Genomic DNA, 12,464 nt, shown 5'->3' with positions numbered 1-12,464 from the left:
GACCCTCCCGCAGCCGAGGCTCCATTGGAGCAAAGATGGCCCGGGCGCTGGGGATGGCTCCTTGGCCTCTGCCCCAGGCGCTAGAGTGGCTCTGGTCTCAACAAAGCGACGCTCCGGAGGGGCAGAGCATCGCCCCCTGGTGGGCGTGCCGGGTGGATCCCGGTCTGGCGCATGCGGGAGTCTGTCTGACTGCCTCCCCGTTTCCAGCTTCAGAAAAATACAAAAAAAAAAAAAATAGTGCCATGCGACGTCCAGCGGAGAGCAAAGACACGAACGATGGAAAGAACCATCATGTGTGGGTCCATGTGACCACCATTAAGGTTAAGACACAGACCATCTCCTGCCCCGGGGAGGGGGAAGGTGCCTTCCCGGGGGCTCCTGCGCGGGTCACAACCCTCCCTTGTCATCCCCAAACTGTACATTGCGGGCTGGCCTGTTCTCAGACTTCACAGAAACAGAGCCATTGCTCACGCAGTCTTTGCTGACCGTGTTCTTTGGGTCAGTGTTAGGTGGGGAGACATCCATCCCTCACGGGGAGGGCGGTGCTAAACATCAAGTGTTTTCCGTTTGGGGCCATGATGAACCTTTTAGCACCTGCTCTGCTGCGTGTACGTGAGTCCAGGGTTTACGCCTGGAACTGGGGTTGCCGCTCAGCACGTGTGGCCCACGTCACTGTGTCCGGTAGCGGGAAAGGTCGGTCCTGGGAAGACAGTGAGTCCTCCAGTTTCACAGCTGTTCCGACGAGACGTCTTAGACCTTAGAAACTTCTCTGTCTTCATGAATACGGAGTTGGGGTTGAGCATCTGTTAGGTTTGTTTGTTTGGCCAGTTGGACATCCTCATTTGCGAAAATGTCTTTTCAAAGACCTCTCCCCATCTTGTTATTGGGGTGCCTGCATTTTTCTCATTAATGTGTTGGGAGTTGTCCGCATATCCTGAATGGCATGGTGTAAGGTCCTTCAGGATAGAGACGATAGCTGTCTTTCAGCATTTGCGGCTTGAGTTTTTATCACCAATAGTCTGTTTTTAAGAGCAGAAATTTTTTTTTTTTTTTTTACTTTTTTTTCCTTTGTATTTTCTGAAGTTGGAAACAGGGAGGCAGTCAGACAGACTCCCGCATGCGCCCGACCGGGATCCACCCGGCACGCCCACCAGGGGGCGATGCTCTGCCCATCTGGGGCGTTGCTCTGTTGTGTCCAAAGCCATCCTAGCGCCTGAGGCAGAGACCACAGAACCATCCTCAGCGCCTGGGCCAACTTTGCTCCAATGGAGCCTTGGCTGCGGGAGGGGAAGAGAGAGACAGAGAGGAAAGAGAGGGGGTGGGGTGGAGAAGCAGATGGGCGCTTCTCCTGTGTGCCCTGGCCGGGAATCGAACCTGGGACTCCTGCATGCCAGGCCGATGCTCTACCACTGAGCCAACCGGCCAGGGCCAAGATCAGAAATTCTTTATTGTTACATAGTAACATTTATCAATAGACTCTTGTAGGCCTTGGGCAGGAAGAAATCCTCCCTCACCTCCCCCGCCCCCTGGTTGCTTATCAGTGGATTTTCTATATGGTCTTCCAAAATATATGGTTCGTCTTCCAAAATATATGGTCCTTTGCCTCCGCGAGTCTGTCGTTAACCTGGAGGTGACGTTACCTGTGATGTGAGCTGGGGTTCGACTTTAGTTCTCTCCCCCGCGGAGGTTCGGTTTGATTAGCAAACCTCACCTTTCCCATTGCCGTTCCGAGCCTCCCGTGTTCCCTCCCGGGCCGGTTCCCGGGTCCGTTCCTGCGATACACCTGTTCTGTTCTGACCCGGGGGTCCCCTCGTCTGTCCGCTCTCGTCCCAAGACCACATGGTCTCCGTTACCTACGGGAGCCACCGAGCGAATTATGATCATCTGACCCCCCACACCCAGCCTCGTTCTAATTGACGGCCCGTCTCACTCAGCCCTTTGATCTTCCAAATAAATGAAAGAACCGGCTGGTCAGGCTGCCCGCGGCAAAAGGGAAAATGCAGGATTTTGATTGCGGTGGGTGGCGGTGGGTCAGCACCGATCAGGGGCCGACGTTGCTAATGAGCCCTCACTTCCTGCTTCCTGGGGATGCGTGGGAATCCAGTCCGCATTTGTCTGTGGGCTTAGTGTCCAGTGCCCTACGTCCTCATCCGTGACTATTCCTACATCCCTTTGGGATTTTTTTTTTATGTACCACGAGCTTAATACCTGTGAGTAACCAGGGTTCTGTCTCTCCCTTTCTGAGTCACATCTCCTGTTGTTTCTCGTTCTTGCCTCCCCTGCGCCGGCTGCGTGCGGACAAGAAGGGGTGGGTGCAGGAGTCCTCGGTGGGTCTTGAGCTCAAAGGGAAACCGTTGTGGGCTCACCAGGGAGCGCGTTGTCTGCGCTGCACGGTGCACATTTTTAAGAGCTTTGCATCCCGTGTGGCCAAATGGCTTTCCCAAAGAATTTTGTCGGTTTCTCCATAATCTTACCAGCACTGGGTATTTCTTTAGGGTTTTTTTTTTGTTTTTTTTTTTTTTTTGGTTGGTGTTTTTAGACTGTTGCATTTATTTGATGAGCCTCAATGGTGTCTCACTGGGTTTTTTTTTGTTGTTGTTGTTGTTGTTAAATTTGCATTTCCCTGATTATACCAGAGACCGAGCATTGCATCCATTCGGTCACCCACCTCTGTGTCCCCCTCTGTGTCTGTCCTTGTACCCACTTGCTGATGCACCCTGGGCATGTCCCCTAATCGACGTGAGCGAGGTCTCTCCATAACGAAGACGGTTTCTGTCGTTCCTCGGCCACGCTCGCCACCGTCCTCCCCTCTGTCCATGGCCATCTGTCCATGTCTGTTGTTTTCTTTTTTTTTTTTCTTTTTGTATTTTTCTGAAGCTGGAAACGGGGAGAGACAGTCAGACAGACTCCCGCATGCGCCCGACCGGGATCCACCTGGCACGCCCACCAGGGGCGAAGCTCTACCCACCAGGGGGCGATGCTCTGCCCCTTGGGGGCGTCGCTCTGTTGCAACCAGAGCCACTCTAGCGCCTGGGGCAGAGGCCAAGGAGCCATCCCCAGTGCCCGGGCCATCTTTTGCTCCAATGGAGCCTCGGCTGCGGGAGGGGAAGAGAGAGACAGAGAGGAAGGAGAGGGGGAGGGGTGGAGAAGCAGATGGGCGCTTCTCCTATGTGCCCTGGCCGGGAATCAAACCCAGGTCCCCCGCATGCCAGGCCGATGCTCTACCACTGAGCCAACCGGCCAGGGCCCCTTTTCTATTGTTTTCGATGTTCCTCTTCCTTATTTTCACATGGTCGGCTCTGCCTCTCCCGTTTGTTTCTCTGACAAGCTATTCTGGTCCTCTGGAGCTTGGGACGCGCCTGTCTCCCTCCCGAGGACTGACCGATATTGAATTCTGTTTTCATCTAGCGGTTTCTTTTCTTTTTTACTCTCTCTTTTTTTTTAAAATGGCTTAATATTTCATCGTTAAACTGTTTACTCCATCTGGAATTTGTGGGGCTGTGCGGTGTGAGGCGAGGAGTTGATTGCTGCTTGGTTCATTGGGGGGAAGGGGCCTCACGTGCCCTGTGGAGTCTCGGGGCTCTGCCCTCCCCCCGCCCATGCCTCCAGTCCAGGCCGAATGGGAAGAGATTAGAGGAGGAGGGAGCGGGCTATGCCTGCAGCCAGGGCAGGGGGTGTGGAGCTGTCATTATTATCAGGGCTGTCCCGGTTGGTCAGGGCCCCTGCCTAACTTTCAATCAAAAGCAAAGAGCTGTTAGCCCAGCTTAGCGATATCCTGGGTGATCTGAGCCCGTCTCTTCATCATGTGTTTGGGCCTCTTTGCTCATCTGTGAGATGGGGGTGCAGTGACGCCCGTCCCGAGTGCTGTCACAGGGAGTCCTGCAGAAAGCTGGCGGTCAGGCAGGCCCGGCACAAATCTTGACTCACCTGTGTGACCTTGGGCAAAGGACGTCACTTCTTGGGGCCTCGGTTTGTCCCTGGGAGCCAGGGGTAAGAATACCGTGGTTCCCACCTCGTGGGGCGCTGGGGGACTGTACCTGGTATGTAGTGAGTCCTCCCACCACACAGCACTGCATGGTGACGGGCTTGCAGTTGCTATCCGTGTGCAGGAGAACCGGGAGCCTCCCTGTGGGGAGGGGCTTCCCTGTGGGCTCTCTGGGTGGGGCCCGGCCCAGCTGTGATGGGGACCGGGTGGAGAAGAGAGAGCCAGCAGAGCAATGGGATGGTGAGTAGGGCCACCTTGTGTGCCAGGCAGTGGGCTGGGCCTGCGGTGAGGCCAGCGAGCTCTCAGCCCCAGAGAGGGCAGCCCTGCTTGTCTCATCAGGGTGGTCAGGAAACAGCGTTGGAGCTGGACTGTGGAAGCGGAGAGGAGAGGAGACTCAGCCTGGGGTAGATCTGGGAGGAAGCCTTCTCGCGGGGTCACCGGCAGGTGCAAAGGTCCTGAGGTGGCCGCGTGCTGGGGGAGGCAGGGTGTGGTGTGGTGGAGGAAGGACAGAGCCCTGGGCAGAGCCGGAGGATGGCAGGGAGTGGGGGGCACACCTGCAGGGCCCCAGAGCAGCCAGCAGTGCCTCCGTTTGACAGGGAGCGGTGCCTGTCCTTGGCCAGGCCAGGTCCAGGTAGTGGGGGAGGTCTCCCAGACAGAGAGTGGAGTCCTTCTGCGGCCTGGGGTCTCCCTCCACTCTCCCTCCACAGTGGGCAGGGCAGGCTGGGTGGCCGAGCAGGAGCGGGAGAGGCAGGCACAGCTGTAGGGAGGCAGAGCCACCGACGTCAGCAGCAGCCCCTTCCCCCCCCCCCTCGCTAAACAATCACTGCACAAAGTATGCAAATGGTATAATTACTGTTATTTGTTTTGCTGATATAAGTGTTTGAAATGCAAATGTCAAGTTTGGGCGTGCTCATTTCCCACCCCCTTACTCAGCTCGGGAGCCTGGGAGTGTCCTGGGAGGAAGGGGAGGAGGATTTGGGGGACCTTCCCACCTGCACCTCCACCTCGGGGCGCCTGGGAGTGTCCTGGGAGGAAGGGGAGGAGGACTTGGGGGCCCTTCCCACCTGCACCTCCACCTCGGGGCACCTGGGAGTGTCCTGGGAGGAAGGGGAGGAGGACTTGGGGGACCTTCCCACCTGCACCTCCACCTCGGGGCGCCAGGGGAGCCAGTCTGGGCTTTGTCCCCCCAGAGCTGCCCGAGGGGTGCCATGCAGTGGGGGTGCAGGGCCCCTGCCCAGCTGCACACAGGGCTTGAGGAGGGGTCCCGGGGTCTGGGGCCAGTTCCCTCGCTGCCTCAGTTTACCTGTGTCATGAGATCCTCTGGTCTCTCCGCAGCTCACCTGTGTATTCCTACCTGCACAATGGAGATTTACTCCTGGATGGTCTTTGGGGGCCCAGGTGAACCCCCGAATATCACTGTGTGTGTGCACTTTCCAGGTTGAGTCATTACCTTGAACCCCTCCAGCCCAGGTGCCTCTGGGGTTTCCGGGGCTCCCAGGACGGCGGGTTCAGACAAGCCTGGGCTGTGACCGTTGAGAGGTGGTCACCACCATCCCCTGTCAACAAGGGGAAACCGAGGCACGGCGTTCCAGGCTCGTCAGGGTCACCCAGAGAGCACGATGCTCAGGTGGCAGCTCCATCTGGAGCCTGGCTCTGCCCCCCCCCCCCACGGCGGGCTCCTTGAGTTTCAGATCAACAGCTTCACCCAAACTCCCCGCGGGATCTCACAGATCCATCATGGACGGGGCCCTCGGACAGTGAATTCCCAGGAGTGCAGCAGGTGTCCCCCTGAGCTGTGCGCCCACAGCCCCCAAGGCCCCACCACCCCCGTGACCCCACCAGGTGTCCCCCTGAGCTGTGCGCCCACAGCCCCCAAGGCCCCACCGCCCCCGTGACCCCACCAGGTGTCCCCCTGAGCTGTGCGCCCACAGCCCCCAAGGCCCCACCACCCCCGTGATCCCACCAGGTGTCCCCCTGAGCTGTGCGCCCACAGCCCCCAAGGCCCCACCACCCCCGTGACCCCACCAGGTGTCCCCCTGAGCTGTGCGCCCACAGCCCCCAAGGCCCCACCACCCCCGTGACCCCACCAGGTGTCCCCCTGAGCTGTGCGCCCACAGCCCCCGATGCCCCACCACCCCCGTGACCCCACCAGGTGTCCCCCTGAGCTGTGCGTCCACAGCCCCCAAGGTCCCACCGCCCCCGTGACCCCACCAGGTGTCCCCCTGAGCTGTGTGCCCACGGCCCCCAAGGTCCCACCACCCCCGTGACCCCACCAGGTGTCCCCCTGAGCTGTGCGCCCACGGCCCCCGATGCCCCACCACCCCCGTGACCCCACCAGGTGTCCCCCTGAGCTGTGCGCCCACAGCCCCCAAGGCCCCACCACCCCCGTGACCCCACCAGGTGTCCCCCTGAGCTGTGCGCCCACAGCCCCCAAGGCCCCACCGCCCCCGTGACCCCACCAGGTGACCCCCTGAGCTGTGCGCCCACAGCCCCCAAGGTCCCACCGCCCCCGTGACCCCACCAGGTGTCCCCCTGAGCTATGCGCCCACAGCCCCCGATGCCCCACCACCCCCGTGACCCCACCAGGTGTCCCCCTGAGCTGTGCGCCCACAGCCCCCGATGCCCCACCACCCCCGTGACCCCACCAGGTGTCCCCCTGAGCTGTGTGCCCACGGCCCCCAAGGTCCCACCGCCCCCGTGACCCCACCAGGGCGGCCCCTGAGCTGTGCGCCCACAGCCCCCAAGGTCCCACCACCCCCGTGATCCCACCAGGGCGGCCCCCTGAGCTGTGCGCCCACAGCCCCCAAGGCCCCACCACCCCCGTGATCCCAGCAGGTGTCCCCCTGAGCTGTGCGCCCACAGCCCCCAAGGCCCCACCACCCCCGTGACCCCACCAGGGCGGCCGCCGAGTGCTGGTCAGGTCGGGCTGGTTGGGGACAGGACAGTGGGGATGGTGTAGGGCTGACTCGGGCCTGGCCGTCCCCTTGGACATGTGGTCCGTGCCTCTGTCAGTGAAAAGCTGGGGCAGGTGCCCGGTGCCCGGGTATCGGGTATGGACCCAGGACCCAGGACCCACTGGCCACCCAGGAGGGACCACAGAGTGCCCCAAGGGACAGCCTGGCCCCCAACCTCATAGGTGGTGGCACAGGGGCTCCCCATCCGTTCTGCCTTTGCTAGAAGTCTGAGAGGAGCTGGGTTGTCAGGGTGACCAGGACCCAAGAGAGGTTCGGCGTTGCTGGACCAGCGGCAAGCAGAAGGCACTCAGGGCGGTGCCCGGTGAGCCACGGCCTGGAGGAGGGAGGGACGTGGCACCCGCCCCAGGGCTGGGGTCTCAGCCTGGAAGTCATGGCCAAGGCCAGGTCTCTGCGGAGCTTCTGAGCTCCCCACAGTCTCTCCGGTTTTATATTCCAATCACCTTTTCCAAGTCAGGCTCGGCCCTCATTTGCATATTCAAATGCAGGCCATTATTATTTCAATTAGCTGTTAAGTAATTAGCTCTAATTGATGAGCGTTCCCCCCACTTCCCCATATTTTTTGGTTATTTACATCCGCTTCTAACCAACAATTTTAGGTAATTACATGCCACTCACCCATCTATTTGCACACACACACACACACACACACACTCACACACACACTCACACACTTCCTGGGAAGGCAGGTTCCTTCTCGCCTTTCAATTCCCACTCCCAGCCCCGGAGTCGGGAGTGGCTTCTGTGTAGGGGGTGGGGGGGTGCGGGTAGACAGAGCAGGGGACACTCCTGAGGGTCACCACTGGCCCCCAGGGGCTCAAGGTGAACCAGAACCTTACTCCCAGAATCCCCCTTGTTCCAAAGACGCCACTCCCGCCAGCCAGGACCGCTGCCGCCTCCTCCCTCCCCTCCCCCATCCGGCGGCGCCACCTCCAGTCGGTGAATTACGTGCCTTCAGTCACGCAGGCGGACAGGGTGGCATCGTGGCACCAGCTCTGTCCACGCACGGCTCCCCGTTCTCCGTCTCAGCTCTGTGCCCCGGGGGGAAGAGGGCGCCCCTCTCGGCCTCAGTTTCCCTGTCTGCAGGATGGGGGGGGTCAAGCCACGCACAAGTGAGGGCGAGAGGAGGCGACAGGCATGGGAAGTGCTCAGCACAGAGGCAGGGCTCCGTGTTGGGGTGTCGGGGTGTCGGGGTGGAGCCAGCCAGGGAGGGAGGGAGGGAGGGAGGGAGGGAGGGAGGGAGGGAGGGAGGGGCAGACCTTGTGGGAGATGGGGCGGGCGTTGTAAGGTCACTTGCTTAGGTGCCGACCTGGTCCCCTCCTGAGTTGGTGGCCAGTCTGGTGACTGAGGGGAGGTGCCCCGGGGGTGGAGGGGGTGGTGCCAGTGGAGAGGGCCCTGCCTGGGACGGAGTGGTTCCCGCTGACTCGCTTGGGGTCTTGGCCTCAGTTGTTCGGTCTCCCTTCATCTCACGGGGCCCGGGGGACACTGTGCCTTTACCGTTCTCTCTGTCCCGCCTGCCCTCGACTCGACTCCCAGGCCACGGCCGGTCCGCACTCTGCAGTCTGTGTCTCTCCTGACTCTGTGTCGCCCCCCCACTCTGCCCCTACCCCCCTCTGTCCCTCCTTGAATGTTAGTATCTCCCAGGTGCTCCGTTTTGTTTATCAAGGTCTAACTTCCATGCTGTCCGTGAGCAAAGGACCCGTAGGCCCCACAGCCCCCAAGGTCCCACCAGCCTGTGGCTCTGGCGGACGGGGTCTCCCGAATGCTGAGATGGCTGCAGGCTGCCCCTCCGCGTCCCCTTCTCACTCCCTGCCCTCTCTGTCTCCTTGCAGTGGACCTGCTGTGGTGACCGCTCATCCCACACTTCATCTGGGCCCGCGCGCTTTCTTGGTGTCTGCAAATGAGAAGATGTTTTGAGCCACGAGGAGAGGAAGCCACCAGCCTGTCCATCTCAGTCGTGCCGGGTCATCGGCGGGCCCTGACCCAAAGGTAAGGGGCAGTCTTTGCTCATTGGGCTCTCAGCCAGGCGGGGGGGGGGGGGCAGGTGAGCCAGGGTCATGGGACAGGCATGGGAGGCGAGGGGTCAGGTTCAGCTGCTCTGCAGAACAAGCATCCCTCAGCGATGGACTCCTGTTCAGAGGAGCTACCCACCCAGCAGAGAGTGGGTAGAGGGTAGATGGACGGGCTGCCTCAGGAGGGGGCAAGAGGAGCTTGAAGGTCTGGGGGCCCTGGAGTGGTCTGAGGAGGAGGTGGTCATGCACAGGCCTGTCCAGTGTCCTCTCTGATGAGTCAGGCTGCTCTGTGAGTAACGGGTTTCCCCTTCCACCACTTTGTGGGAACAGATTCGGCCCTGCATACACGGACGACACGACACGTGTTAGGGTTGACTCATATGTCTGAAGACAGGTTCTTATGTGGAAAAAAATGATCTAAAATGCTGCACTGAATTCCTAAATGGATGGGATGGGATAGGGGGGGGGGTTGGGGCCACATCCCTAGTGGCACACCAGGTGTCCCAGGGTCTCAGCGGTGCCGTCTCTGCTGATCTCTCACCTCCTGCTGGAAAGTGGCTGGACCAGTTATTTCCCCTCTGACACGTTCAGACTGCAGTGATGCCCTCTGCCTCCTGTGCTGGGCTAACTCAGGGCCTGATGTGCTTCGTGTGGGTCCGGAATGCAGACTCTGCAGTTGGCACACTTGGCTTCTGCAGGTGCCATTCTCCAGGGGCTTCCGTGTGTGTGTGTGTGTGTGTGTGTGTGTGTGTGTGTGTGTTAGAGCTGGGGTGTAATACCTCATGTGACCAGCAGGAGGTGCTGTTCTTCAGGGATTTTCTTGCGTTAGAGCTAGGTGGTAATACCTCATGTGACCAGCAGGAGGTGCCCTTCTCCAGGGGGCTTCCTTGTGTGTGTTAGAGCTAGGTGGTAATACCTCATGTGACCAGCAGGAGGTGCTGTTCTTCAGGGATTTTCTTGCGTTAGAGCTGGGTTGTAATACCTCACATGGCCAGCAGGAGGTGTCATTGGTAAGTGACACAGTGCATTGAGGGTCTGGATTTTTAGGACGGTGGTTTTTCGCGGTAGACTTCTTGCCTGGTGTCTTCAGCCATGAAGGAGGTCTATAGGTCAGGTTGATTTAGACTGACCGTCATCCTTAGGTGCTCTGCCATTTAGGATGCACTGGGCATCTGTGGACCTGCAGAGGCTTGCGTTTCTCTGCTGGTGGTCAGATGGCTCCCCAGGTGTTTCTGGGGCTTGAGAGGGATGCTTCTAGAAGGTGGTCCAGAAGGGAGGCCTGAGGAGGAGAGGAGGCCACGGTGGGGTCACAGGGCAGAGGGGTCACAGGGCAGAGGGGCCAGAGGGAGCAGAGGCCTGGTGGCAGGGGCGTGGGCGAGGGTCAACTCGGAGGCTGGGGCGGCAGGAACCCGTGGCCAGGGCTGGGGCGGGGCCAGGCCGGGGGATTGTTCTGTCGAGTGCCTGCTGTGGGCCAGGCCTGGCGCGGCCGTGCTGCGGACCCTGTCCCAGGGCGAGCTCCAAGCCCAGAAAGAGGGACGGGAGTGAGGACGCCCCAGCTCCTGTGCCTTCAGCTCACATAACTGAGGAAGTCTGGGGTGGGGAAGCTGAGTTCTGACCCATCCGTGCCACCCGTTCCGTGTGACAGTGACCAGCATCTGCCCGTTTCTTTCCCTGTCTGAAACCTGAGTGTGTCCCCAAGAACCTTCTCCATGGATTTATTGAGAAGTTGTCGTTGATGTGTAGGGTGGACATCAGCTTTGACCTCAGACCCCCACGAGCATCGAAACGGAGACCCGCACAGGAGTGGTTGTGACAGTGCTGGTGGACAGGCCATCCCAGAGGCCCCGGGCAGCCGTGGAGCATGGACAATTAGGGCCAGGCTGGGTGGACTCGGCCGTGCTGACCTGAGGCCATTGTCATGGCCGTGAGGGTGCCAGGCAGGCAGGCAGGCAGAGCTGGGCTTTGGCAGAGACTCCTGGTGACGGCCCTGTGCTCCCCCCACCCCGTGCCTTTGCCCCGAACACCCTCTCCCCCAAGTCCGTCTGGCTCTGGAGCGACCTTGGTGTGGGACAGACCCCCCCCCCCCCGCTGATTTTCAGAGTTCTGGGCAAGTCACTGACCACCTCTGACTTCCTGTTTTTTATCTGTAAAATGGAAATAGCCTCTCGCATAAGGCGAGCATCCGTGTGTGTGTGTGTGTGCGCATGTGTGCATATTTCTCGGCATGTAGTAGTTGCTCAATAAAGAGTGGTGGGTGTGTCACATCCTAGGCCTGAAACAGGTGCCTGGCAGACCTGTTCTGATTCATCACTTAGATACGTGCCAGCTCGCCTCTTCCCTTCCTTTCCCTTCCCCCTTCCCCCCTTCCCCCCTTCCCCCCTACCCCCTTCTCCCTTCCCCCCTCCCCTCCCCCTCCCCCTTTTCCCCTTTCCCCCTTCCCCCCTCCCCCCTTCCCCCCTCCCCCCTTCCCCTCCCCCCTCCCCTTCCCCCTTCCCCCCTCCCCTCCCCCCTCCCCCCCCCCCCCTCCCCCTTCCCCCCTCCCCTCCCCCTTCCCCCTTCCCCCCTCCCCTCCCCCTCCCCCCTTCCCCCCTCCCCCTTCCCCCTCCCCTCCCCCCTTCCCCCTTCCCCCCTCCCCTCCCCCTCCCCCTTTTCCCCCTTCCCCCCTCCCCTCCCCCTCCCCTTCCCCCTTCCCCCTTCCCCCCTTCCCCCCTTCCCCCTCCCCCCTTCCCCCTTCCCCCCTCCCCTCCCCCCTCCCCCCTTCCCCCTTCCCCCTTCCCCTCCCCCCTCCCCCCTTCCCCCTTCCCCCTTCCCCCTTCCCCCCTCCCCTCCCCCCTCCCCCCTTCCCCCTTCCCCCTTCCCCCTTCCCCCCTGGCCTCCCCAGCCCTTGTCAAGCTCAGGCTCCCCTGGCTGCACCCAGGAGGACAGGACCCCGTTGGGCCTCAGCCCTGAGCCCTCGCCCCTCACGGGCCAGCCGGGCATCTCCTCCTTCCTGCTCACTCACCCAGGCTCCACGCTCTGCCCCTCTCCACCCAGCCTCCCGAGCCTGGCGGGGGTGGGGGTGGGCAGACACTGAATGGATGGTTGTTGGGTGAATGGAGGGAGATGTTTCTCAGCTCAGCCGACCTGGGAAGGCAGGTGGCAAAGCAGATGGCGAGGCTCCCGTGGCTCCGGCGGAGAGGCGCCCACGTCAGGCTAGGTCTTCAGGAAGCTGGGGGCTGGGCGCGAGTTTCCAGACAGGACGTCGGTCCTTCGTCCGTGGAGTTGAACTTTCTCAGCTCTCTCCCCCACCCCCTCCCCACCCCCCAGGTCTTGGTCCTGGGTCCTCATCCCTGGAAGTTGCTTTTATTGAAACAATGACTAAGGGTCCAGATGAACGTCCTCTCGGTTCTGCTGACCCCAGGTGACCTGCTGGGTGCGGCCCAGCCATTGGCCGGCACTGTGTTCAGCACCAGGGACAGAGCTGCCGAGGCCGGTGGCTGCAGTGGGAGGTGTTGG

At 60.9% G+C, this 12,464-nt stretch overlaps 1 long non-coding RNA gene across 2 annotated transcripts in view; it reads left to right on the top strand.

Annotated features, from left to right (window-relative positions):
• LOC136377464 (uncharacterized) overlaps positions 1–12,464 on the top strand; it is a 51,858-nt gene that overhangs the window by 17,667 nt on the left and 21,727 nt on the right. For both annotated transcript variants that reach the window (XR_010746304.1, XR_010746305.1), the window contains exon 2: positions 8,790–8,946. This is a non-coding gene — a long non-coding RNA (uncharacterized lncRNA). The remainder of the gene's footprint in view (positions 1–8,789; positions 8,947–12,464) is intronic.

This window comes from Saccopteryx leptura, chromosome 6, assembly GCF_036850995.1.
Source record: "Saccopteryx leptura isolate mSacLep1 chromosome 6, mSacLep1_pri_phased_curated, whole genome shotgun sequence".
Lineage (NCBI taxonomy): Eukaryota > Metazoa > Chordata > Mammalia > Chiroptera > Emballonuridae > Saccopteryx > Saccopteryx leptura.
The sequence above is the reverse complement of the archived record's forward strand: the minus strand, read 5'-3'. Positions and strand labels throughout refer to the sequence as shown.